General features: G+C 41.4%; 1 long non-coding RNA gene across 1 annotated transcript in view; it reads left to right on the plus strand.

Moving 5' to 3' along the window:
• The window catches only part of LOC309675550, a 159,287-nt gene that overhangs the window by 67,748 nt on the left and 66,129 nt on the right, over positions 1 to 25,410 (plus strand). Inside the window, exon 3 of the long non-coding RNA XR_014269509.1 lies at positions 4,834 to 4,954. This is a non-coding gene — a long non-coding RNA (uncharacterized lncRNA). The remainder of the gene's footprint in view (positions 1 to 4,833; positions 4,955 to 25,410) is intronic.

Here is a 25,410-nt window from a genome sequence, read left to right on the forward strand (position 1 = left end):
GAACGTGAGCGATGCCAAGCGAAAGGAGCTCAGCTCATGGGCTCGGAGACGGGACCTGATCCTAACCCGTAGCAGGAGTGTGCGGGGCATGGTGCAGGCTGCTTTTCATCTTCTGGTCTTCAATCATGAGCTTTGAAAGCTTGTAGACAGTTCAGCTCTTATGTTTTTGCTTGGGGGTGGAGGTAATGGAGAGGTAACCGCATGCTAACGCAAGATATAGAAATCCCCTGTGGTGCCGAATGCGCCCCTGGAGCAGGAGGACTGCTTTGATTTGGCTGTACCTGAAGTGCTCTCATGGTCTATCATAATGTAAGTTGATTTTAGCCCCGGTTCACAAACAGAACTCAATCATCTTGACGATGTTCAAAATAGAATATATTAAGAGTCTCAGAGGCCATTGATTTAGGAAACTCTAAAACCAGTCTCTTCCCAGTGTCTGAGAGATTTATTAAGAGACTTCAGATTGCAGATGTTTAGAAGCACAGGCGGTCAGTGTATGCACAGGACAAGAATCATTAGGAGGATAGATTCTTTAAAGTCATTGCCAGCATTTTCTAACATACTTTTCTTGGACAAATTACTTTATTTCGTAAAGATATTATATCTTCTTATCACTATGAACTAGATCTCAGAAAGGCTAAAGATTCCATTTTTTCAGTGATCTGGTTCATGGGAGCCTTCTGGCTGCATTAAAGGTGAGAATTAACTTAGCCAGTAAGTTAATTGATCTTTATGGGTCCCTTCCAACTTGAGATATGCTATGACTCTATATTAAGCAAAAATGATTTGGGAGGCTTGCCAGTAAATGACTTGGAGGAGAGCTTGCATTTAAATTCTCCAAAATGGTGTTTGAACTCTTTATTTGTTTCCCCGATATCTCCCGGGTTTGGTATCAAGCTACGTTAGTTAAACCTTTATCACCTCTGCGAAAATTAAGTCTTTCAAGCGGACAACTTGAGAGTTAAAGATGTCGGCATTTCGCGGGTGCTTTTAACAGGGGTATCTTTGCTGAAATGGTCTTTAGCACAACTGCGATGCAGTTAATCTGCAGCCTTCAGAGCTGGCTTCCGAACTGAATAATGGAAACTTCCCCCACTTCTGTGTGTGTTCCCAGCTGCTTAAATATGGTGATTGCGACAGCAGGGAAACCAATAGCTCTGTGGGACCTGAAAAGGATATTTATCTTGTACCATTCGTGAGCTCCCAAAGAATCTTGGAAACGGCATTTGTAGTTATGAAATCCAGTTCCCGATTTTGTGAGCGACTGCATAACAGAATCAGGGTAAAATAATCTGGAAGGATGTTGGAGAGGTCATGTAACTCATCCATCAGCCCCAAGGCAGGATCAACTATATATTAATCCTGACAGATATTTATTCAATGTGTTTGGAAAGATCTCCAATGGTAGAGCGACGCTCAGCTAATCTATTCTGTCTCCTCATCCCTGCCATTAGAAGAGTTTTCTTGACGCTTACCCTGTATCTTTCTTTTTGTAATTAGTCAAGAAAACTGAGTAACATGCCTTATCTGTCACAGGTGTGGAAAAAAGATTATATTCTACTCGATATGAAGACTTTGAGGTCCCCCCATGAGTCGTCTTCTCTTTAGGGTGCACAGCCCTTAATGTTTTTAATCTTCCTTCATGTCACGCTTTGCAAATCTCCGATTAGCCTCATTGCACTCCTGTTACTCTCTCAATTAGGCTGTATCTCTCCATCTAGAATATCTTTCTAGTGTCTAAAATAGCATCCATCACCTGCTTTTGATTCAGTAACAGTGTTTGAAATATCTTTGCTATCAAGCTTAAAGTAAACAAGTACTATTATTAAAATATTATTTCCTCCAACTGGGAGATTAGTCTTCCATAGGAACAGGAGTCCTGGATAAAATTAAACCTAATACTAAATGTTAGCTTGAAAAGGAATGTGCATTTAAAAATGAAATCGGGGTTCTAAAGCAGGCTTTAACTATATCTGATCTTAGTGTTTTTCCCCAGTGATTTGGACCTAAAGGGCTTCAGTCTTTGACCTTTTTAAACTGACATCTCGCTATGCCCTTAACCTGTTTGCTCTTGTGTGAATACCCGGTGTTTTCAGTCGTGATTGCTATTTTGTGTGTGTGTTTCAGTTCTTTATAACGAGTTCCAGATCTCACAGCCAGTGTGCAAGCACTTTCTTGTGGAAGATGCTTATTCTTGTTTGCACGCACACTATGACATGACAACTTCTTTCATCACTGTGACATTTGTTGCTGATTTTCCCACATGAAACTTCTGCAGAGATGGTGTGGTTTTGTTTGTTTTTTGTTTGGTTGTTTGTTTGGTTTTTTTTTTTTTTTCTTTCCTTCTGCAATTAAAGCTTGCATCTTAGTTACTGCCTTTTGTTTCTTTTGAACTCACCAGGGGAGGATTATAATCAGATAATATTTGAAATTACAATCTTGGCTGAGACAAAACATAAAAATGTGAGGTAGTCACCACCTCAAGATTAGCATTCCAAAGCTGGTGAGTAGACAGTCCAAATAATCAGCACTCATTTCTGAGCAACAGTTTAGGATTCTGGGGAATCAGATATCCCACTAAGCAGCTTTGAGGAAATAAGACTGGGTTAATCAAGGCGGGAGATAAAGCTGCAACAGCAGAAGCTGGAGTGGTTCGCTAGTCACTCGCAGCTGAGGAACGCACGTACTCTTCCTCCTGCTGGAAAATCAGGGCTGTGCGGGGACAGAAGTGGCAATGATAAAATGTAGGTAGAAGTTTGGGATTAAAGAAGGCCATTTGATCCCTTACAGCCAGTCCAGAAGGCTCCACAAAACCTCTGCCCCTCGCCTAGTAAGCTCCCCGCGTGCCCAGCGTGGGCACAGCGACAAACTCCGGACCGTTAGCGCGAAAGTGGAAAAAGAATCGTGATGTGCCAGAGGGAAAGCACGAAATAGGAAGCTCTTGCTGATGTCTTGAACTACTGAATTAGCGGCAAATTTGCTAGCTAAAAAAAAAAATCCAGCTGGTGCTAAGAAACTTGGTTGCTTTCCCAACTTCAAAGCCTCCATCAGGCTGTCCAGGGAGGATAATTCCTTCTGTGAACAGTCCGTTTAACTCCCGAGCGTGCGAGCGAGACGCGCTACGTGAGCTCCTGACAGAGGTATTTTTGTGCCTCGCACTGGGTTTCTGAATGTTGAACAGTTTGGCTTTAAGGTGAGAGAATACCTTTTTGAAAGGTTTTTATGGAAATTGCTTCTGTATCGGGGCCAGAGATGAACCTTTCCGCACTGCGGTTGCAGAAGGAAATGACCATCTGAGTTATAACCGAAGGAAATTCACTTTATTACCTATGCCACGGCTATTTTCTCAGAAACTTTGTTCTTCAGGATGCGTGCCGGGGGCTTCGCCTAGAAAAGGTTTCCGCTTTTGAGCGTGGCTTGATCTTTCTCGGCAAATCCCTTCTGTCGTGGGCCTGTTGTGAAGGAGGGAGAGTGGGGTTTAATTAAGCGGGCTGCAGTTAGCGCTGCTGCGAAGCAGGCAAGGGGGAGAGAATTCGTGGGGAGACACGGGGCTCAAAGCCTTATGTTTAGGAAATGTGCTACACCGTAGTACCCTTACCATGGATGTGGGCATGAAGGTGGTAACGTCGGTAGAATTTCAGCTGATTTTTGTAACAGTGAATCTTCCAAAATGGCTTCATCTTTACACAAGCTGGCTTTCTGGGGTGCTGGCATTCTGTGACGTTCTGCATAGTGTGCTAAATTCAGCAGGGTTTTTTTTCTTTTTTTTCATGTTGAAGTGGAGCTACAATAATTTCTGAGGTCTGTGCCTGGTTTCAATTATTTACTTCTGCAAAAAGATTTTTATAAATCCTCCTTTCTCTTTCATATTATTAACTTTCTTGTCAAACTTTTATTTAAACCGTAGAGACAAAGATGGATCTTTCCTTTACAGCTTTGCAAAGTTGGATTTACTACTTTGACCTGTTTCAGTGTGATTGAAAGCTAATCTGTCTCCTTTTTATTGGCTTTTGGTAAAGCATGTATTTCTTTGTTTCCCTTTTTCATTCTGCATTGTCTTGTGAAAATATGTAACTTCACTTCAAGCTGTAAAAAATTATCCTCCTACAGGAAAGAAAAAAAAATGACAACGCTTAATCCAATCCACGAGAAGGTTTATGTCTTTAATTAGCTTCTTGGATTGTATTCATGTATGATTCAAATACAATGAACTATGAGCAATAATAAAGGTACTGTGGTCACCTCTGACCTTGCAGAGAAGAATGCTGAAGCCAGAAAGCTTTTTTGGCTCAACATCAGTGACAACTACTTGAATTTCTCTGTCTTTGGAGCTAACTTCTTGCCATAAAAAGCATGTAGAGCGCTCCTACTGCAGTTAACTTGCTTGGCCGAGGGCTTTACTTGGCTTGTGGGCTGTTAACTCCGAAGACCGATTATCTTAAATAGTATTGTGCTCCACTTCATAATTACTCCTTTCAGTGCTCTAATCCCCAAGTATATGGTTCCAACCCCTCTGCAAGAATTATTTACTATTGCTTTTTAATGCACTTAAGGACATAAAATGGCTTTTGTGTTATGCTACAGTTTTAATATTACTATTTATAGAGGTCGTTAATGTTTTGCTTTGCTCAAGTGTATGATCTTGTAATCATCCATAGTATTGTATTAGGCAGAGGAAATTTTGCCCCATATATATGTCATTGTTCTTTGCTTGTAAAGAGCTGAATGAGCACGAGGGTTATATCCAGGGATATTGATCCTGGGACTGATTTTGATAGAAGGTGCTGACTCACAGCAGCAACCCCAAATTGATCAGTGTTTCCTTCTTTCCAGCAGGAAGCAGCTCGGTGGTGTCCCTGGCAATCTCCTGACACTCTACAGCAGGGCCAGCGCTTCCAAGGCATGTTGCCAGACTTCATGTATTGCTATTTGCAACGTGCTTGCAGAGTTGCAGGTAAGGAACGCCAATAAAATGTGCACGCTTACTACTTGCAGTAGCTAAATTTACCAAAGCATTTTGCTGCATTTTCTATTAAGTGTAGCCATTGTAACTTGTTTTTTGTTTTTTTTTTGTTTGTTTGTTTTGTTTGTTGTTTTTTTTTTTTTTTTTTTATGGCTTCCACTATCTCAGAGCGCAAATAACTACTGTCGTCCCTTTTCGCTAGGCTTCAGGGATATAATGCCATTTCGATGGCATGCAAGGGGCAGGTTCAGGTGCCCCCATACTGTATATGCAATATATAGAGGTTTTTCAGAGGAGTGTGTCCTCTCGCTTAGACGGAGTGTGTCGTTGGAAACAAAATAAGTGACTATTCCTTGCCGGCTTTGTGGCAACCTTGCTGTGAATCAGAATTAAGAAAGGCCCAATTAGGATAGGTTAAAATAATCCCAAACCCGTGTTACGTTCTGCAGAGAAGCCAGACTATGGACGAGTCAAATGCAGCATGGAGTCCAGCTTTGTACTGCTAAATACCCGATGGAGCAGTGCAGCGTATAGGTAATATTCACTGCTGCTCTATTGCTGTATGAGTGGAATCGCATTAAAAACAACAGAATTGTAAACAAGGTAGAACAAATGCTGCTAAAATTAGCAGCTGTTCAACCTGCCAGTTAGTGATAGAAAAATCTTCAAAAAGCTTGTGTTTCACAGCGTTTTGAATATGGTCGTCGAGTTCTGTAGTTCATATTTTTGGGTTGAAAGCATATGGATACATATTTTCATTGATGTTCCCCTTCATTCTTTAGGCATGTTTTGTTCTGGTGTTACTGAGATTTAATAATGCAGTCCTGACATTCATTAAATGTGCTCTTTTTATATGGGCTTTTAAAAATAGTTGTAAATTGCAAATTAATAATGTTTGTTTAGCACTTTCACCTTATTTATGAAATCATAATTTATTTTGGTACATTCGTTACAGTGCTGTTTACCTGTAAAACCGTATTTCAGTTACCTGCTGCCCAAAGAGCCTACCAACAAAAAGTCTCCAAAACCAACTGAAAAAACCCAAAGCCCCTGTTTAAACTGGGCACATTGATGTAGAAGGCATCTAAGTACTACAGTAACCTCCACCCCAAAATCAAATGGCTAGATAATATAACCTTGAAGAGCTGCAAAATATTTCAGAGCACAGATGCACATTTTGGAATGAAAAGTTGGGTTCAGAAAGCAGTTATGACAAAAGTTCAGCATCCAAGGTTAATGCATGAATGTTGGGGCAATCGTGGGGTAAGTGAAAATTTCAGCTTTGTGAAATGGAAGGCTAAGGAAATAAAGAAAAGAGGGGAACTGGTCAGGAATTGACGACAGAAGAACATAAATATAAAAAAAAACCAAAGAGAATGTGTATGGATTAAAGCTACAAAGGGAGTTCAATATTTTACTGGCTAAAAAAACCCCAACAAATAGAGAATTATTTTCTGCAGCCCTTGAACCGCATTGTCTAGCTGTGAAATAATGGTGATAATCCCCATACTTTATTAGACCAAGTGTTAATTTGTGCTGTGCCTTCACTCGGGCAGATCACGACCAAAAATGAAAATACCTATGGAAAAAATTCCCCGATTAAAAAATCTGTTTCTCCCTCAGAATGATGCTGTAATTCACATGGTGCTGCACTGGGAATGCAAAAAGGGCATAAATATCTTTATTTGTTGCGGTGTAAGCATACATGTTTGTGTTATAATTAACGCACTTTAGGGGTCACATCCATGGGATGACGTGGTTGGTATGGTCAGTCTGTTCAGCCCAGTGGGCTTCGGGGAAAGGTTGAAGCGATGTGGGTGGTGAGTTAAGGACATCGGTTAGTTCCCGTTTTCCTTAGGGTCACTAACTTGATATGAGCTTTGCTGCTTCAAAACTGCATGCCCACCTCTTGTCACGTACATTCACGCCTGTCTTGTTGGTACTGCTTAATGCCGCTAAGTAAAGGAGCACCGCTGGTAAAATATTTGGGGTGAGGGTAAGGAAGACGTTCCTTTGAAGTTGGTAGGGTGTAAAACTTCTCAAAGCTAGAGGAGACTTTCCTCTGTGTACCAAATCTAAAATTTTACCAGTCTCTGTTACTTGTCAGAGTTATCATTTGGGGTATCATTTTAATTGATTTATGGGCTGGGACTCAACGATGCCCAGTACTACGTAGGGATGCAACAGTGAGGCTTGTCCCCAGGCTTTGCCATCCCAAATATGAGAAAAAGCAGCAGATGGATACAGATATGGGAGAGGAAAAGAAACAACAGTGCAGTACTGGGTGTGATGATTCAGCATCCTCAATGTCACCTTCTCTGACACGGAAGAGATTCGAGGAGTGACTTGAATTTTGGGGGTGTGTAGCAGAAGCTCTGCCCAAGTATTAAAGGTAGTATGGAAGGGAGTCCAAATAAAGGTGGTACTCTGAAATCTATTAATTAGGAGACGTTGGGCAATAGGTTCATGGGACAAAGACAAACTGACTACTGGCTGAAGACTTCCAAGTTAGGGACTGACCATCAAAGGCCTTGAAAATTGTCTCTATTGGCAGACACTGTTTCAGAAGAGGGTTTGCTCCAGCTTAGACTTACCTGCTTTTAAAAGAGAGGGAACTTTTATCTCAATAACACATGTTAACTGAGCAATGCGGGCACGGGCAAACTGATAAATTCTTGGGTTTAGCAAATAAAGGCTTTACTTATGAATTAGGGGGAATAATGCCTCCTGGTTACTGAGGTTGAGTGACAGTTAGGTATATTAATGGGTGAAAATCAGTTGTTTTTTTATTGCCTAACCTCTGCCTTTCTGTATAGTGGTCCGTTACGCTGTAGTCAGATCACCAGCACGTTGACTAATACGAATTGGAATTGCCTTGACTTTCTGATTTGATGGCTCAGAAAGCACAACATTGTAGCGAAAATTAATATAAATAAAAATGGCTGACTAGGAAGAGTAAATAAAGAAAATGAATGCAGCCAGATATAGCAAGTCTTTGATCATAGATTACAAAGATATTTCGGTGCATATAAATGTAAAGAGTAATGATGTCTTTGAAGAGTTTGTAATGCAAAAGTCCATGTGCGTCACAAAGTATAAAGGATAGAGAAGGGTAAAGGATTAAGAAAGGAAAAGATAAGACTTTGTGTATCATTAATGAAAGATGAGGAATAGAAAGACAAATGAAAAATTTCACTGCATAGAATGATGACTTTGATTCTTCCTTTTACTGATCTGTTGGCACAACACAATATGAGGATTTAAAGAAGCAAAAGAGAACAAAGGCACAAAACTACTGTATGTGTATCACAAAGCGTGAGGAAATGGTCGCAACCGTTTCCAACGTGAAAAGGAGCCAAGCGGAGCCTATTCGAACGTGGTGCATATAAAGTGAACCATGAATCAGAGCTGAAATCGGACTGTGCTATGGGAAAGCAAGTAAATCAAGCAGCGATGTTGGTCTCTATTTAGGGCTGTTTTCCCAGTGGAAGGGCAGTGGGGAGACCAACTTAGTGCATTGGGTGGCGTGGGCTGTCAGCCTGAGCGTTTCTAGGTTGCGTATCTGCTAGGAAGAGGACGGTTGGCAGGAGGTGTGTTGGAGAGGGGGAGCTACCATTCCTTGATTCTAGCAAAATAGCGGGATGCAGCACCGTGCGTGGTGCGGTGTGAGCTGGGTTGGATTCCAGACCTGGGGCTCACCTGCTACTGCTCCGAGACCAGCCTTTTCCCCATCCCCACAGTACTGCGTTCCCTGCCATAAAGTTTCTAGACATACAGATATCTGTGCTTATTTTTCTGCTTCCTTAAGGACTGTCAAAAGTAACGGAAAAAACCCTGCAGAACGCCTGCCACTTGCTTTTATTAGTTCAGTGTACTCCCAGTCCACTGTTTCAGTTGTCTTACGTGTGAGTACATTGCAGAGCTCACGCCCAGATGATTATTTAACAGTGGTCGCAGACTCCTCTACCCTGTGTGATGTGCTACTTTGTAAAAAGTAAATATATTTACTTTCCAGTTGTCTCACAGCAGGTATTTTCCCCTATCTGGGGCAACTTTGTAAAACAAGATTTGATGAATTTTGCTGCCTGTTTATTGCCACCTCTAATCTCTTCTCTGAGGAGCTTTACTGCTCATGTTTGAGCCAGGCAATGGGGGATGAAGTATTTTTTTATTTATTTTTTTAATCTGTAGACTATGAATCATTGGTGGAATCAATAGAATTTAATCCGAAACTTCTGCTGAAGGGTTTAAGGAGTCTATAAAACACATACAGCATGTAAAAAAAAATAAAAAGGCACCGAGACCCCTCTGACTGCCTGAGATACGAAGCGGGCTGAGTTGCCGGCTCCGTCCGAGACAGTAGCTGCTCTAAGCCCGTGCTGAGCAGAGGCTGAGTTGAATTCTGGTCCACTTCTCCAGCTCACGCAAGACCGGTGAGAGCTCCACCAGGGTCAAGTAACATGGGGTTCGGAGTAAGTAGCTTTGCACCAATTAGTCTCTCGGTTCCTTATAGCAAAGGAGAAGGGAGGGAGGGGAGCAGTGATTCATGCACGGGGTATTCTGGTCCGGTGGATGTCTGTAGTCGGCTGAACGCGTCGTTGTTGGGATGTTTTTTACCTCGCAGCGTGGGCTGGGCTCGGGCAGCCAACTGACTGCTCCCCACTCTCCTTTAGGAGATGTTGTATCTGGCTGTAGCCGTAAGTAATCATCAGAGGGCCCGAGTTTCCAGAGTATGGAGTTCACAGCATAACAAATGAGAAGCCTTAATAACTACTTTCTGCCTTTAATATCTAGCACCTGGAAACGTTAAGTCCATAGTAATGTGAGCCGTTCCATATAGCTGTTAGGAGTTTTAGGAATACATATGGCTTAGCTGTAGGCTGTGAGTTAAAGGAGCTGTGAAATGCCATCTGCCTGCTGGTATTGTGTATTCTAAAACAGCAAACGGCTCGTGCTTGGTTTTGCTCAGGTTTATCTCATTGCTTGTGTTTTTTTTTTCTTCTTCTTCCAGTAGGGGTTTTTTTTAACTTCATCTTCAAGCTTCTGCTTTCAGCTTTGGTCTTGCTTGTATCTAAAAGCAAACATTAAAGGTACGTGGACAAGATACTAACTTCTATTGCATCCAGTGTGCTTTAAGGTACACGTTTTGAAATTATTTTTCAACACAAGATGTAACGAGTGTTTTACTGTGAAACATGAACAAAAATCACTTTCTTTTGTACAGAAACTTTTTCTTTTCCAAGTTGCATAAAAATTGTACAACTGCGCTGCATTGCATCAGCACATATGTTTTGTGAATTAGAAAGTATACTGTCTGTGATGATCTCCCATCTGCTGCTACCTCTGGTAAATTTAATGCTGGCTCCTGAACACTGAAACACTAGGATGCTTTACTCTGGCATGTGCTTGACAAGTAGATCTTGTACCTCACAGGCTGACCCTCTTGTGGATGACTGCTCATGAAATATGTAAACAATAGGAGGTTTTGTGAAGTCCAACAAGCAAAAGGAAACATGTTTTATTTGTAGTTTAGAAAAAAAACAACCAACCCACAGGAAAAAAAACCTTTTTCTGCTGGCCTGTGCAATAATGTCTCTCCTGTATTAATTTATTTTAAAGTGAATTTTTTAGCAGCTTGATAGTTAGGCAGATGTTAAAGTTTACACCTAGTGAAGAGATCTCGCTTTTCCATTTGCCACTAAATCACTGCAGAGCTGTCGCACACGACTGCAAAATCCGACTGATGGGGGTGATCTGCTCCCCACTGGTTTTATGGGTGTCTGATCCAGCTCCTGACGCCGGGCTGAGAGCAGGGAAGGGTGAGCTGGGAAATCCCTGGAGAGGAGACTGGAGCCAGTGTGGAACTGTGCTGGAACTGGTCCCACTCATGGGCAAATGCCGTGATGTCGGTGTATGACCCGGCCCGCAGGAGACACCTCGGTGCTGGCCAGCTCGGGTCAAGGGCGGCAGGACCGGGCTGAACAGCAAGGCTGTGTTAGAGCCTTTGGGCACGGGAGTGCTCCATCCTGCAAGGCTCCTGCACCCATAGCTGGAGGCAGTTTGGGATCGGTTATGCACAGGGGCGAGTCATACTTATTCGGAGACAAGTAGAACCTTATTTCTGTTTCCCATTTCTATTGTGCAAAGTAGTTTCCAGTACAGGAGAAAAGATATTTTTTTTTTTTTTAAAGTTCATTTAATATTTTGAATATACAGCTTTAAAATTTTGCTTTTTTGTCATCCTTCCTCCTTAAAATTGTTAGTTTATTTGATTCCCTTAGTCCATTTCCAATTTGCAGAAGCCCCATTGCTGCCTTCATTTTAAGGCAATTTTGTCTTATGGAATCTGGAATAATTCCACAGAATTTCTGTAGAAGTCAAATCTCGCTCCGGTTTTGGAACATTAAATAGCTGCTGCTTTGGGTTTTGGTTTGGCCAGAGTAAAAAAATCAAATATTTCAAGTATTTTGCTGATGGCAGAGGAGCAGCTCCAGCACTTCTCCCACTGAGTTACGCAGCGTTCTGGGGAGATTGGTGCTTCCATTCTGGGCAATACTTCAGCCAAGAGCAGCCACTGTCCTAAAACGTCTCTGATGATCTATGATGGCAGAGAAAATCCACTGATATTTTTCATTTCTAAAAGCTGAGCGGTTCCCTCCTGCAAATGTGGTTATGGATCGAAAATGACGGTGCTCAGGACACAGCTGGATCGAGCATACGATTTCATTGTGTCTCTATTTCCTTGCTTCTCCATTGTCATGCACTTCTGCAGTCGTTTAATACCTTGTAGGCTGATTGTCAAGTGATTGCAAAATAGAACAAGCAGGTGGTTTTGATGGTACTTTGCGCTCATTTTAAACTCTCTTCTTGTAGCTGCAAATGAACACAGAGCACAAAGCAGAGCTGAATTGGGGCCCCAAACATATATTTTATTATAAGAGTTTATTTTTAATGTGTATCAAAAGAAAAATAATATTGTAATATTACAATGTCACTGAAAATCCCTGTAATAGAACTAACAGCACAGTGACTTATTCAGGAAGGTTCAAGGTATTTAAGACATCCCCATTATTGTCCTGTAGCATCTGTTCTCTTTAAAATGCCACATGAGAGTGCATCCACAGGGCCTGTGCTAGGCTCTGACCTACAAGTCTGGGCGAATGAATGAAATGTAATGCCCGTGGAAAAAAAAACAACCATGAAGGAAGTCCTTCTTCTCTCAAATATTCCGCTTGGTGTGCGTGCAAGAGGTGAATTAGTACCACAAGCAGAAGTATGGCACATCATCATAAATGCACTGATTGTTTTCTCCCTGCCTGGAGAAGGTGTTTTGAAAACTGTAGTTGAAAATAGCTTAGGGCGATTCCATAAAAGTTATTAAAAAGTCCAGTGGTCTTTTTTTTTGGGTAAGTAATTACGGTTAATTGGCAGGATTAATCAGAGAATAAAAAGGTTCCCTTTAATCTCTCAACTCTCATTAACTGGAAATCATCAAAGTAAGGAAATCCCTATAAACAAGTGTTGTCCTGTCTACGTCAATATCTCCAAATGTGTTATTGTCCATAGTTATTTGTCTAGAAATGTATGCAGAAGCAGTGGAGAACTGGATACACATGGGTGGAAAAAATTACTTTGCCTTCAGCAGCATGAAGATCAGTAAACAGAAAATAGTCATTTGGGAAGTACACATCAGATGAAAATACTGAACATGTGTGGTAAATCAGTACCAATGGAACTGAAACACTAGAAAAACTCTAAAATACCTTCCTTTCTTGAAAATAACGATGGTAGCTTTGGGAAAGCACATAGCTTAAGGGAAATTCATCTGAAAAAGGTTTTAATCTTGGGAAGCCATCAATAAAATCAGGAATTTCATGTGCTTTAAAGGAGTAACTTTAAAAAAGAAATCCTCTTAATAGACTTATCTTACAGTGGGCAAAGGAGACAAAGGCTGTAACTCAAACAGCGTGGGAATGCACATTATTACCTTTCAAAAGATTTAGGCTATCTCTACTCTAGCGTTTCTGCTGATACAGCTCTCGTGCAGGTACGATGTATGCCACTAAACGTTACCTGTTTATCACGTCCTTCATAGCTTAGTCCATTCTGTTTGAAAAGACAACAAAAAAAGAAAATTATTTTCATACAGTTACAACTGTCAATGGTCTTGGCAGTACAGTGTGTTAGCTGGTGCTTGTGGGTATCTTTTTCTCCATGAGAAGGTAGAGGAGGCTGCAACTATCTGGTGGAGGTTGGTAGGGAGGGCTGAGCCCTAGTTACCACTGGCATATGGTGTTTGGGTCAGCTACGATGAGTATATCTGTGCTGGGTGTACCGTTCTGTACATCTCACAGAAGATACCTACATAGTATTTCTGTTATTCCAGCAAAGCTAGACAATGGAGCGGTTCCTAAATAAACCCAAAAGTTTGGGACCAGCAGCCAGTCTTTGTACGTGAAAATGCCTGAAATGGTTTTTGGATGCTCGGAAGCGCTGCTGAAGGTGAGGTGTGAGACACGTTTCACTGGGCTCGGGGAGAATTTCAAATAGGACTTTTTTATTTTATATCCTGTTAGAAAAAAAGATGATGGTGGGTAACCACATGGATAATCCACTGTGACCGCTTCAGTCTGGCGCAGACTGGTGTGAATCTCCAGAGGTGAGTACGTTGATGCACAGACTGAAAGCTGGGAAGGGGCAATTATTTTAATTGAAAGGGCTTAGCAATACCTCTTGACTCAGGGGGTACCATTAGTATTGCCTTTCACCATCCAAACGGGTCTTGTTTCACTGATTTCACCATTCCCTTTTCTTCCAACCACTAATGTAAGAAAAGTGAACTATATTTTAGAGAGGCAGCTGGGAGAAGTGGATGCTAATGCTAAAATGTTCTGTTACAAGTTGGTTTTCAAGTAATGTAGCACCTGCAACAGGCCTTTAAAAAAAAAAAAAAGGAGAAAACCCCTCTGATAATTTTACTGCAAAATGGATACTTCATCTCTATAGAGAATAAAAGTGTCATTGATCTCTATGATAAATTGTATCTTGGTGTCTGAAAATATAGACCTTGGGTTTTTTCATTATAAGGATGACCTTGCCTCTATTGTAAATCAAAAGTAACCAGGGATTTGTGGCTCTTATAAGATGTACCGAGGGGGAAAAAATTACTCTGGAGCTGCAGCCCATTTTGGGACTGAAGGTAAGGGCAGAGCTTCTGTGTTTCATCAGGCTTACATCGGGATGGATTTCGCTCTCTGGTGGATGGATGCTGTGTACTGCCCACTTTCCAAACTTTCCAAAGTATGAGATGAAAGGAGGAGCAACACGGGAGCGTTGCTGGTCTCTGGCCGGGAGGGGGTAGAGAAGTGGTGATTCTTCTTTAATCAGAAGAATTTCCAGAAACTTCCTTCAGACAGGGTTTGTGTGCCAGCTGTCTCCTGTAGAGCGGTCTTTCTGTTTATTCATCAATACTTCAGTGGTACTCAAAACTCGATAGTACAAAGCATTTCTCACTTTGCTCCTTTTAGACTTTGAAAACTGAAGAGTATTACTTAATTTCATTTTATAAATGGAGAAAGAAAAGCACGTAGTCTTAAGAATTAAATAGTTTCACGTTGTAGCGTATTTCGGAGCACAATCCCCTTTGCAGGAGCCCAAAACGAGAGAGATCACCCTTTGAACTGGAGCCCTAATTGGAAAACCAGCATGTTGTGTGCTAAATAATGCTCGCTATTTTACTTACCGCTTTCCAGTCTGTTATCTCTGATCTCAACCAAACGGTGTTTTGCCTGTCCTGTGTCTTAAATGCAAACAAAAGCAAAGGGAGCCTGTCCTAAAGGCGGATAGTGTCTAGAGCTGGGATGGAGTACAGACTGATGACTCCTCCTGGTGCCACAGGGCAGTGGTTCAGTGGATACTTTAGGCCTGGCTTGGAAGCCCTTTGTGTAAGGAACAGTAAGGAGAAAACAATCTTGGAAACAGTTTGCATCATTGGAAAGAAACCTCTGGTCTCAGAAAGTACTGGCATGACAGTAAAACCTTCAACAGTTTCAACCAGAACTTCACCAGTATTAAAATGTAATCTTTTTCCAAATGGTGGAGCTGGGTGACCGTTAGACTTGGGGCTTTGTTAGAGTCTGATGTTGGGGTTAAACTTTGCTGTAGGGAGTTTGGGAAATGCGGTTGTGTGCTTTTTGTCAGGGGTACCAGATAGACGTCTATTGAGTGTGCGCGTCACCACTAAGGAGGGAACAATGGAGCCAAAAAATGCTGGGGTGGTTCTGTTAATTCCCTTCTCGGGATGCGGGGCATCTTTGGTACAAACAGATAAACCTTTCCCTCGTCTCCATTAGCATAATGTTGCATGGTGTATGGTGTGGTCCCTCATACTGTGCACCACCCAGCCACAGTCGTCTTAGATGTTTTCAGAGTTAAGTCCCAGTAGATAATTTAAGTTTAAATAGGAAAAGAGCTTGTACTGGCCGATCTTCTATACCTAGCACTACTCCCATCTGGTCCCTTTGAGGTGGCTAAGGTTCAAGCCAGTGTCAAGCTAGGAGCTGGCAGGTCAGGTAGTTGCTTCCTATTAGGAGATTGAATGAATTCGACCTGCTTGTGGGGACACCAGTGTCTGTTCATCTTTCCCCTGCGGTTTTTTCCAAAGGCACAAAAAAATGCAACTCCCAAATTATTGGATTTGAAATGTTTTACTTTGTTTCAAGTTCAAATGACATTTTTTTTTTCTTGGAAAGCTGAATGCTACCATTCATTTCCATGAAGACAAATTTGCTTCTCTGATGCTGAACTACCTTATTCGTGAGACCAACTTTTTGCTTCCCTCACATTCCTCCTGTCATCTTTAAGGTTTTCCCATTTCTGTGGTAGAAGATAGTCCTACAGACAGTGCTCCTCATCCATCCAGTGTGCTGAATAAGGCAGGATCTTAAAATTGAAGATCCTGTTCGTGTAATTAAAGACCGTATCGTTATGCACTGGCACAAGGGGGCAAATTAAGGTTCAGCAGTCAATCTTAATTCTGGCGTTTCCAACTTTGAAGTGCTTGACTTTGCGTCTTCAACAACAAGGAGAGAATGTGATTGCTGCCACTCTCTCCACTATATACACTTTTTTAAGTTAGAGGAGAAGTTGGATTTCTTTAATACACCCTGAGATGGTTGCATCGTGTAGGGAAGTTGTGTGGTAACTTTGCAACGTAATATTCTTTTAAACAAACCTTTTCTGCTTGTTTTGAGAGTTCAGTTCCAGGTACCTGACACCCCACAGGGGGGACACGGGCAGTTTCTTTACAGATCTTGGCTTTCAAGCCGTACCAGCTAGTTGTTTGGTTCGGTGATTTAAAATCCTCATATCAGGAATGCTTTCTGCCTGTGCCGTTACTGTTTCACTGGGAAGTTATTTTTGTATTTCAGTATACTTCAGAGCTACCAAAAATACCTTTGTGTAGTTTTAGTAAGAGAGGAGTGAAGATGCGGTGAACCTTGATTTATGCAACTCCCCATCAGGAACCCACAAAATGCCTCGGTTGAAGGGGAAAAATACGTCCCAAGCTACCCCAGAAAGCACAGAGAGCTTTGCAAGCAATTTAGGTTGTTATACTGTGCCCAGCATTATATAGCTATGATATTACTAATACGGCTTCCGAATCTGCAGGAGCACCGTCCCTAGAAAAGAAATGGGGGTTTTGCCTGCTGCTGCAGTGTTGCTAGCAGAAAAGCGCTGTTGGGGTTGCAGGAGGACGTGGCTGGCTCGTCTTAGCTCATGGCCTGAGCGATGCCCTCTGCTAAGCCCAGGGAGTGGGGCACTGATGTGTCTAAATCATGGGGTATCATACCTGCCTAGAGACAGGTTATTCCTACTGCTACAAGCGAGTCCAGTATTTGTTCCTGGATGTGGACCCAAAATGCAGAATGTCTAAAGAGAAACACTATACTTTATATTCAACATGCATTTTTAGTTCTTTTTCAATATGTTTCTGAGCTGGAAGATTGGGCTGAACCAAGAATCTTGGCAGCCACCTCAGAGCAGAAATGGCTCATCGTTTTACACGGCCGGAGAGCAGCAAGGGTTTTTAAAGTGCTATTAAAGGCAAATGGCAGTGCAGGGCAAAATGCGTTCCAGTCAATAACTCTGTTTACAAAGAAGACTAAATCATTGTTCTTTGAGAATGATATCATGTATCACAATAAAAAGAATAACAGTCAAACAGGAAGCCCTTTCCTTGACAGCTGATGATGTAATGTGGGAAACAAGGCGTGTTGCTCATCCTTTGATTACATTAAGAAGGCCAGAAGATTTTTCTGGAAGAGTCTGTCTGTCGGTAAGCAGGTTGATGTTAATAAGACATATTGTTCGTACGCAGATCACGAGCTTCATACCTTGAATGAAACCAGTTCTTCTCGGGTGTTCTCATATTCACAAGATCCTCGTCCCTTGGGAATGATCAAAGTCCTTTCATCCAGCAGTTAACTCTGCTGGGTGACTTCCCTGCTCCCAGTCAAGATGCAGGGCTGGGAGTATCGAGTGAATATTTTTTTATTTAGGAGTGTTGTTGAGAGGTGAAGGAGTTGGTAGAAAAAGCAGAGCTCTTTGACGTTTCCTCCTGAACCCATTCTGACAGTGCATCCTTGGGATGGAGTGGGCTGGTACGTAACATCCTTGTGCCTGGCTGTGGAAATGAGTAATGTTTAGGGAAATGTCAGGAGGCCAACACTACTGAAGTGATTACGGCCCTTTAAGAAAATAATTCTACCACTTCAGTGGTAGTTTGCATTTATGATGACGCCAAGTCAAAATCTGCTTTGATGAAAATTTATTAACTCATTGATTGAAGGAAGGAATATTTTACAAGGTTTGTGTTTAACTCTGGTTTTTAGGAAGGATTTTTTTTGTTGTTGAATGGCAATGTTTCTTTTGGATTGTTTTTTAAATGCTGGAAGTTTAAACCATTTCTTTGAAAAATACAGCAAACTAAGTCAGAGTTTATCTTCTTACTGGGAAAAATATCCCAGTGGGTGTAGGAATATTTATCTATATAAGCAAATCAGTTAGTCATTGTAATTTTGGTCGATGGTTATGGCAGCTTCATAATAATATACTTTTATGAGGTTTTCTATCTGTGGGATCATATGCTTGAGTAGCTGTCTTTGAAACACTTGTCATATGGGGTAACCACTGCACCTGTGTCAGTTTGTTGTTCAGAGCCTTTTAAGAATATTGGCATAGATTTTTAGAAGCCAATTGAATAGCTAACCTCCAGAGTACAGTGAAATAACTTTATTAGGCATTATAAGTAGTGCCATTGAGTTTGTTTTGTGTCTATCTTATTAAATCAGTTCAGTTAGCTGTTTGTTTTGAATCCCCATAGTTATTGAGTCCTCATTCCAGAGCAGCACCAATCTTGTATTAGCAAGACTACAAATGGTGTTTCAAAAGTCTAAAGCAGAGATGCTGTTGGCTGAACTAAGGTGTAATTAGGTTGCTTGTGGGTGAAGGCTGCTTCACATCAAGCCTGGTTTGCTGTCCTGGAGTGATGCAGGGAAATCCTGTTACAGTTGTCATCCTCCTTGTGAGTGGCCCCGTCACAGTGACCAGCGCTCGCGTCCCATTGATTGCTGGCTGCAGATGTGACCACTGAAACTACTGGCAGTTTGCGTTGGTTGAAGCAGCAGCGCCAGGAAATTATCATGGTAATCACGAACAGGAACCTCCTTCAGAAGAGCGATGCATTCTTTTAAATTCAAAAGACTCTCTGCATTTTTTTCAAGCTAGCATCCAGGAGTCTCTCCAGTGGGCTGCTGTTCACCTGTGAGATACCTTCTGCCCGCTCTTTGATTCCAAATTGTATCTAAATGTGACAGCTCAAGATGTAGTATCATAATGGAGAACTTTGCTTTGGTTGCTGGACCTGCCTGTGCTTTAGCATGGTGTGAGCGGTCTTTAGAGGTTGGTCACGAGAAATGTGGGAAGGAAACGGGTCGGAGGATCCAGAGGGTGTTTGACTTCTGCAGCTTGGACGAACTAGAGGTTCGGGAATTTCAGCTATGGAGCAGCTATTGCCAACCCCTCTCCTGCATTGCAGGTTATTTCACATGCAGGACGTTTGCGCAGTGGATGTGGGAATACTGAAGGATTGCTGATGGTTATTGACTATACAGGACAACCTTTTAATGAGGCAGTAATGTTAGTTATGAAGTTTGGACTAGTAATTTCTTTCGTTTTTTCAGAGTAACTTCAGTAGTTTAAATCCCATGTTTTTTAGGAAAGTACTATAGAGCATGTTGAATTTCCTTTATTGAATGAAATCATTTTTCCCTTGGAAACTAAATGTAACAAGAATTTAATAATTCATGAATTGAGCTTCAACATCTTTTAAATAATAGATAAACTGTCATGCCAAGTTCAGCTGAAAACTTACAGAGCATACGTTTTTATGTTTTACTTTGACATTTCAAAGAATTACAGAACTACAAACATTTATTTTGTATTTTTGCTCATTGCAATATTTTATTCCTTTCAGGTTGATTTAAGAATAAAAGCAACAGTTAAAAAAAAAGTAACTAGCCTCAGTTTGTGATGGAAAAAGAGAATAGAAGGGAGAGAAGCTGTAGGTACATGTTCATAAATGATTCACTGGACTTTTGGCTGACAGATAGAACAGTTTCATAATAACTTTGTTTATTATTTTTCTTATCAGTGGAATCAAATGTTAAATAGCTCTACTGGAAAGTGCTGTAAGGTTGACTAACAATTACATCTCTGTCACCTCTGCTGTCTTTGTCCTTTTAAAAATAATCAGACTGGATTTATTTTATTGGTTGTTTCTCCTCCCTCTATAAAATAGAAATGATTTCCAGAAGACGTGGAAAGTTGTAGAAGCAGTGTGTAATTTTGTGGTATTTTTGGATATGGGGAGGATGGGTAGCCTCTTGCTTAAAGCGAAAGGAACCCAAAAATTGTCCCTGCTGCTGACTTTGAGTGAGACTTTGAGCCCTGTTGTGTTACACTTCTGGACACAAAGTGCCCCAGGAGAGGTGGGGAGAAGCCTGTCATGGCGTGTGGTGGCCCCTGTACCTCTGCTGTGTGTCACAGAGCTCTGTGTGTCTTATTTGCAGGGATATGGCCATGGCAGGCAGACCCGGTTAGCTGTTTGGGGTTTTTAGCACTGTTTCCGAAGGAGATCATAGAATCGTAGAATGGTTTAGGTTGGAAGGGACCTTAAAGATCACCCAGTTCCACCCCCCTGCCCTGGGCAGGGCCGCCTCCCCCCAGCCCAGGTTGCTCCCAGCCCCGTCCAACCTGGCCTTGAGCACCTCCAGGGATGGGGCAGCCACAGCTTCTCGGGGCAACCTGTGCCAGGGGCTCACCGCCCTCAGAGTGAAAAATTTCTTCCTAATATCTCATCTAAATCTCCCCTCTTCCAGTTTGAAGCCATTCCCCCTCATCCTATCACTACGTGCCCTTGTAAAAAGTCCCTCCCCAGCTCTCCTTTGGCCCCTTTAGGGACTGGAAGGCCGCCATAAGGTCTCCCTGGAGCCTTCTCTTCTCCAGGCTGGACACCCCCAACTCTCTCAGCCTGTCCTCATGAGAGGTGCTATGAGGAGAGGGGCTGTGTGTGTGCAGGTCTGCGTCGAGTGGTGTCCTCTGCTTCTAACCAGTACTGACTCTGTGGGTCAGTTTTGGCCAAAGAAAGCAGGAGGTAGAGCTTTCAGAGAATTTAAACTCCCGGGGTTTTTAATGAACTTAAACGTTTAGGATTTCTCTGCTTTTTCCCACGTGTACTCCTAGTCAGGCAGAAACCTAAAACAAAGGCTCAGCCTATTAGGCAACAGATAATCTACAGCTGAAGATGATGCTATAAATGTTACAGATGTTTCAATCCAGAAGAAAATCCCAAACCATAACACAAAACTTGTTAGGTCTTAGAGCATCCAACATAGCATCACAAACCCATGAGGCTTTGCTTGTTCTGTGATCATGCACCTACTTTGTAACATCAATTCAGTGGAGGAGCAAATGATTCCAAGGGGATGGATTGCCTTGTCTATCTTGGCAAGACCTTCTGAAATCCATGGAAAGACTACTACAGATTTCCTGAATAGGGAGCCTCTTCTCTATTATTTTGTAAAATTCTTCCAGTGCCAGAAATGGAACGAATGTTTTCCTTCTTTTATTCCCATGAATGTGCATCTTTCTTTCCCACTCCCCATTTTTCTATGCAAGGGAAGTTGATGCTGAAGTTGGTGAGAACAAAAATACGTTCTTTTTTAATTAGCTGCAGTTAAATGTACCTAGCATGAATACTGTTTGGTTAGAGCTTTGAAGTTTTTGAAATAAATGGCATTGATCTATTGTTTTGCACCAAATGAAGAATCAGGCAATAGGGGTTTGAACAGATGTAGTTGCCATTCTGTAGACTACTTATGAAAGACCTTGGATATCTCTAGTAATAATTCATGAGTATTATTTTAACTTTACTTTTTAAATTTTCCTGCTCTGTGTGCAGAACTGAAGAATCAGAGGAGTAAGAAGTACTTAAGAATGCAAAGCAGATTACTTGAAGAGGTAGATAGTATTTCACCATACCTATGTCTTTGTCTCATACTATTTACAAGCTACGAACTTGTGTCTTATTAGTCAAATGGGAACAATCAAAATTTTAAGGGCATCATTATCTTTCAACTTGATATTACAAATGTAGAAAGATAAAATTGGCACTTACAGGGTATTAACTGGCAAAATCAATCAAAACATCACTGTGATAAATGTTCCCACGTGTGAAATTACAGTGAATCTGCATTCAAGTCCAGCTCGTTCAACTCCGTGGAAATAGTTTGGTAGTCTGGGTGGTTATTTGCAATAACTCATCAAGCTTATAATAGTGTTTATTGTGCCATATGTTATCACTTAAATCTCAAACTGTAACTTTTACAGTTTCATTGAAGGGGAAATAGGTTAATATCAAAATCAGAAGAGGTTTGCTTTCCTTTCGTCTAGAAACATGAACCTATTTCTTGGAGTCTCCAAAAAGGTAAAAGGAATAGGAAAATTCCTATCAGCTGCCTTTTGCACCAAGTGGGAGTGATCTCATGTGGTTCTTTTTGCAGAGAAAGGACAAAAAAGTTCATTTTTGATTTGGAGCTAATAAATCGGGCTTTTCTCTCCATTGCTCATAGGTTGGAGCTCTGAGAGAAGAGCCGGCGAAGTTCAGTTCCCAGCTCCATTACAGGTTGGGCTCTTAGCCCATGAGAAGCCTCACGGTTAGAAGGAAGAAGGCACAATCTACCTTGGCTGGATATTTTTAGTATGGTTTCACCTGAACACTGAGGCTGTTATCAGTAGTCTTTGTAGCATGATTATACGCAGGAGCATAACTTCTGGCAAAGATTTCTTGTACGGAAAGCTGTAGAATTTCATATTAAAAGGTAGTCTCTGCCCCAAAACTTTTCTAGCATAAGTAGTGTGAGACTCATATTGTGTGATCTGGTATAATACCATTTTGTTCTCCTTTGTTACGCTATTTGAAAACTGGGCCTCCGTGTTCCTTTCTGATCATTTCTTTTCTAAAAATCTTTTAGAAATAAAAGTTTTCCCTCAGTCAGTCTTTTATCAAGCACCTCTTCACACAGGATGTTTCCTTTTCTCATTGGGAACGTTGCAAGCAACTTAATCCCAAGGGGAAAAGACTGCTAATAGTCAGTGGTGGAAGAAAATAATTTGAATGTGACAATGCAATGGTAGGAACATTTTGATTAAAAATGCAAGAATATTCAATCATTCTATCTAGCAGACCATACGTACATGAAAAGCCTATCTTCATTCTTATCATTCTGGGTGCTCATTTTCAACGGGATGATTGATTGGTGAGATTCCTATTTCTACACCTTTCATCTATCTTCAGTACTTTCATAAATGTTGAATTAAGCAGTTTTTATGAAACTTATCATAAACTGGAGTGTTCATTGAAAGTGACTGTGACAAAGTGGATTCCCCTACTCTTGAACTTCAACAGCAATATTGCACAATACATTTATTTCTGCCTGGTTAAAAGCACAGATTTTTTTTTTTTTTCTTCTTACACACTTTTTGCCCTAAGAAAAATTATAGAGGGGAAGACTGAAGGGATTTTGAGAAAAGGAAAGGAAAATTTCTAGCACTGAAAATCTTGCTCCTTATTCTCAGCTGTGGAAAGCAAGGCTACCGTCTTTGTAAAGTTGATTTCTTTCTTTTGTTCTTAATATCACTTTGTTTTGGCCCATTCCCTCTACGATTGCCTTTTTATCTGGAAGAAATACTTTGAAGCTTTTGTCTATCTTAGATTCTTCTCTGTCTTTGCAACTAGTGCAGTGTTATGGTTTGTGCAGGTTATTTTTGCTTAAAAGTAAATTATATTAACTCTTGTGATGTAGGTATCCCATATCAGCACAAAACCATTGCTGAAAAAAATAGAAAAAAGTTGGTAATTCTTCTTTCTTACCTGTGACTGATGTCGGACCTTAGGAAGTGAAGATGACCTCTATGCAGGTCTGTAGCTGGACAGAACCGCTGACAGCTTATTGCATCTGACAGATTTCCTCTTGGGTGACCCTCATGAATCTTCCCGTGTTAGAATCTGATCGGGCTAAATTTCCCACTTCCCCCAGGACGATGTGAATCCACAGTCGTGTTCAAAGGCTCGGCGTTATCAGGCAGTTCGTTTGCTCTGGGGGTGTCGGGGCCACATTGCGTCACACCTGCTGGCACTTCTGCTACTGTGATATTCCATTAAGTATCTTCCAAATTAGGTTTATATTTTTCCTGGGGGAAAAAAAAAGATATGTAAATACTTGATTTATGGGAACACATGGAACTTGCAGATGTATCGGTGTCATCGCTTCCCCCAGTAACTGAAGTAAATGGCTAGAAAAGGACAATCAAGGTGGCTGTGACATGCCGTTGCATGGAAGTTAGTACAACATCTGCTTTGCCTGCTGTTTCGGAAATCATTGGTGCATATTATAATTGGGAATAGAATCTCTGACTTTTTTCTTCTTATTGGTGTAGACTGTGCATGGGAAATGTTTAAATTCTGCTGAGAATAGGCTTTTGTAAATTATGGCAGCAGGTTGATATTTCTACCCTGTTCCAAATTTAAGTTATAAGAAGCTTGGAAAAAGGGCATTCCTCTTTTTCTGCAGTCACTCTGACTTTCATCTTTTCATCGTTTGCCTGAGCACCTAATGCTCTTCACTTCTTGCTCTTGGGAGTGCCACCATTCATTGCCTGATTAGTATTTTTGATACATACAGCGAGTTAATTGTAACTATAATCACTGGAAGCGGTTGGTGTTTTGCTGCTGTAATTTGGTATTTTCTCAAAGAACTATTAGAAGTAGATGCGATATAAACCGCTAGTTAAAAGCGGTATTATGCACGAGCTTTCTAGAGGCATGAGGGAAAACTAGCTATTGGTAGCAGAACTTCCAGTTAGAGGCATTTATGTTGCTTCCCTTAGGGAGTATGATGGGAGGGTAAAACTTTTATACTATCAGGCGCTTGTAAGCAATTCTCCATCTGGGACTTTAAATTGGAATAGCTCTATTATTCATTGGTACCCCAGAACTCCTTGGATAATCATCTCCATCTTCTAGCTGTGAGTGGCCATAGTCACATGTGCTGCTGGTGAAATGAAAACGCTGCTTGCTGGACGTGCGAACCACGCGCTGTATTTCTTGCCCTACCAGATGCTCTCTGTATTGTCTTGGGCAATCTCTTGCTAAAAAAAATGTTTTTAGATACCATTAACTCCCTGCACATATCAAAAAATATTTAAGTGAGTTGTTAATAGAGATGATTTCTGTATTGGAGTCTGCAGCCGTGATTTGGGACATCACTCCAGGCACGTGGCAGAGGTGGAGGGAAGGTGTCGAACCTGTGTCATCTCTGCCCTGGAAGAGCAGTTCAGAAACTGAATGATCATGTAAAAGCAGGAGCACAATCGCCTTCTCCTTTTTCCGTGTTTATGTATGCACTTGGTGTACGCATTTTCCAGCAGTCTTGCATGCCCTGTGCTTCCAGGGGGGCTTATAGCAACAGGAGAGGACGCTCACGGGTAGCGTTAGGCTGAACCATACCTGCTGTATTCAGTTGCCTGCATGAGTAGAGTTCAGGGGTAAACTCTGTTTCAAGTATGCTTTTTATCACGTTGTGTTTGATTGTTTGGATGGTAACGCAGTGAATGAATCGGTCAATACTGACCATTTTTGACTCCAAGAGCAAAACAGATCCTCCTAGTAACGACCGCATCTAATAGCGTAGCTGGGTGCCGGGGGGAAGTGTCACTGACTATTTAGATGTCTTTGACCTATTGCAGGTTGTCTTGCTGTTTTCTTGGTATCCCAAATTGGATTAGTAGATTGCTGAGCAGCAACTGGAAAAGAAGCAGAATACACC

This window comes from Vanellus vanellus, assembly GCF_965231255.1.
Source record: "Vanellus vanellus genome assembly, chromosome: 9".
Classification (NCBI taxonomy): Eukaryota; Metazoa; Chordata; class Aves; order Charadriiformes; family Charadriidae; genus Vanellus; species Vanellus vanellus.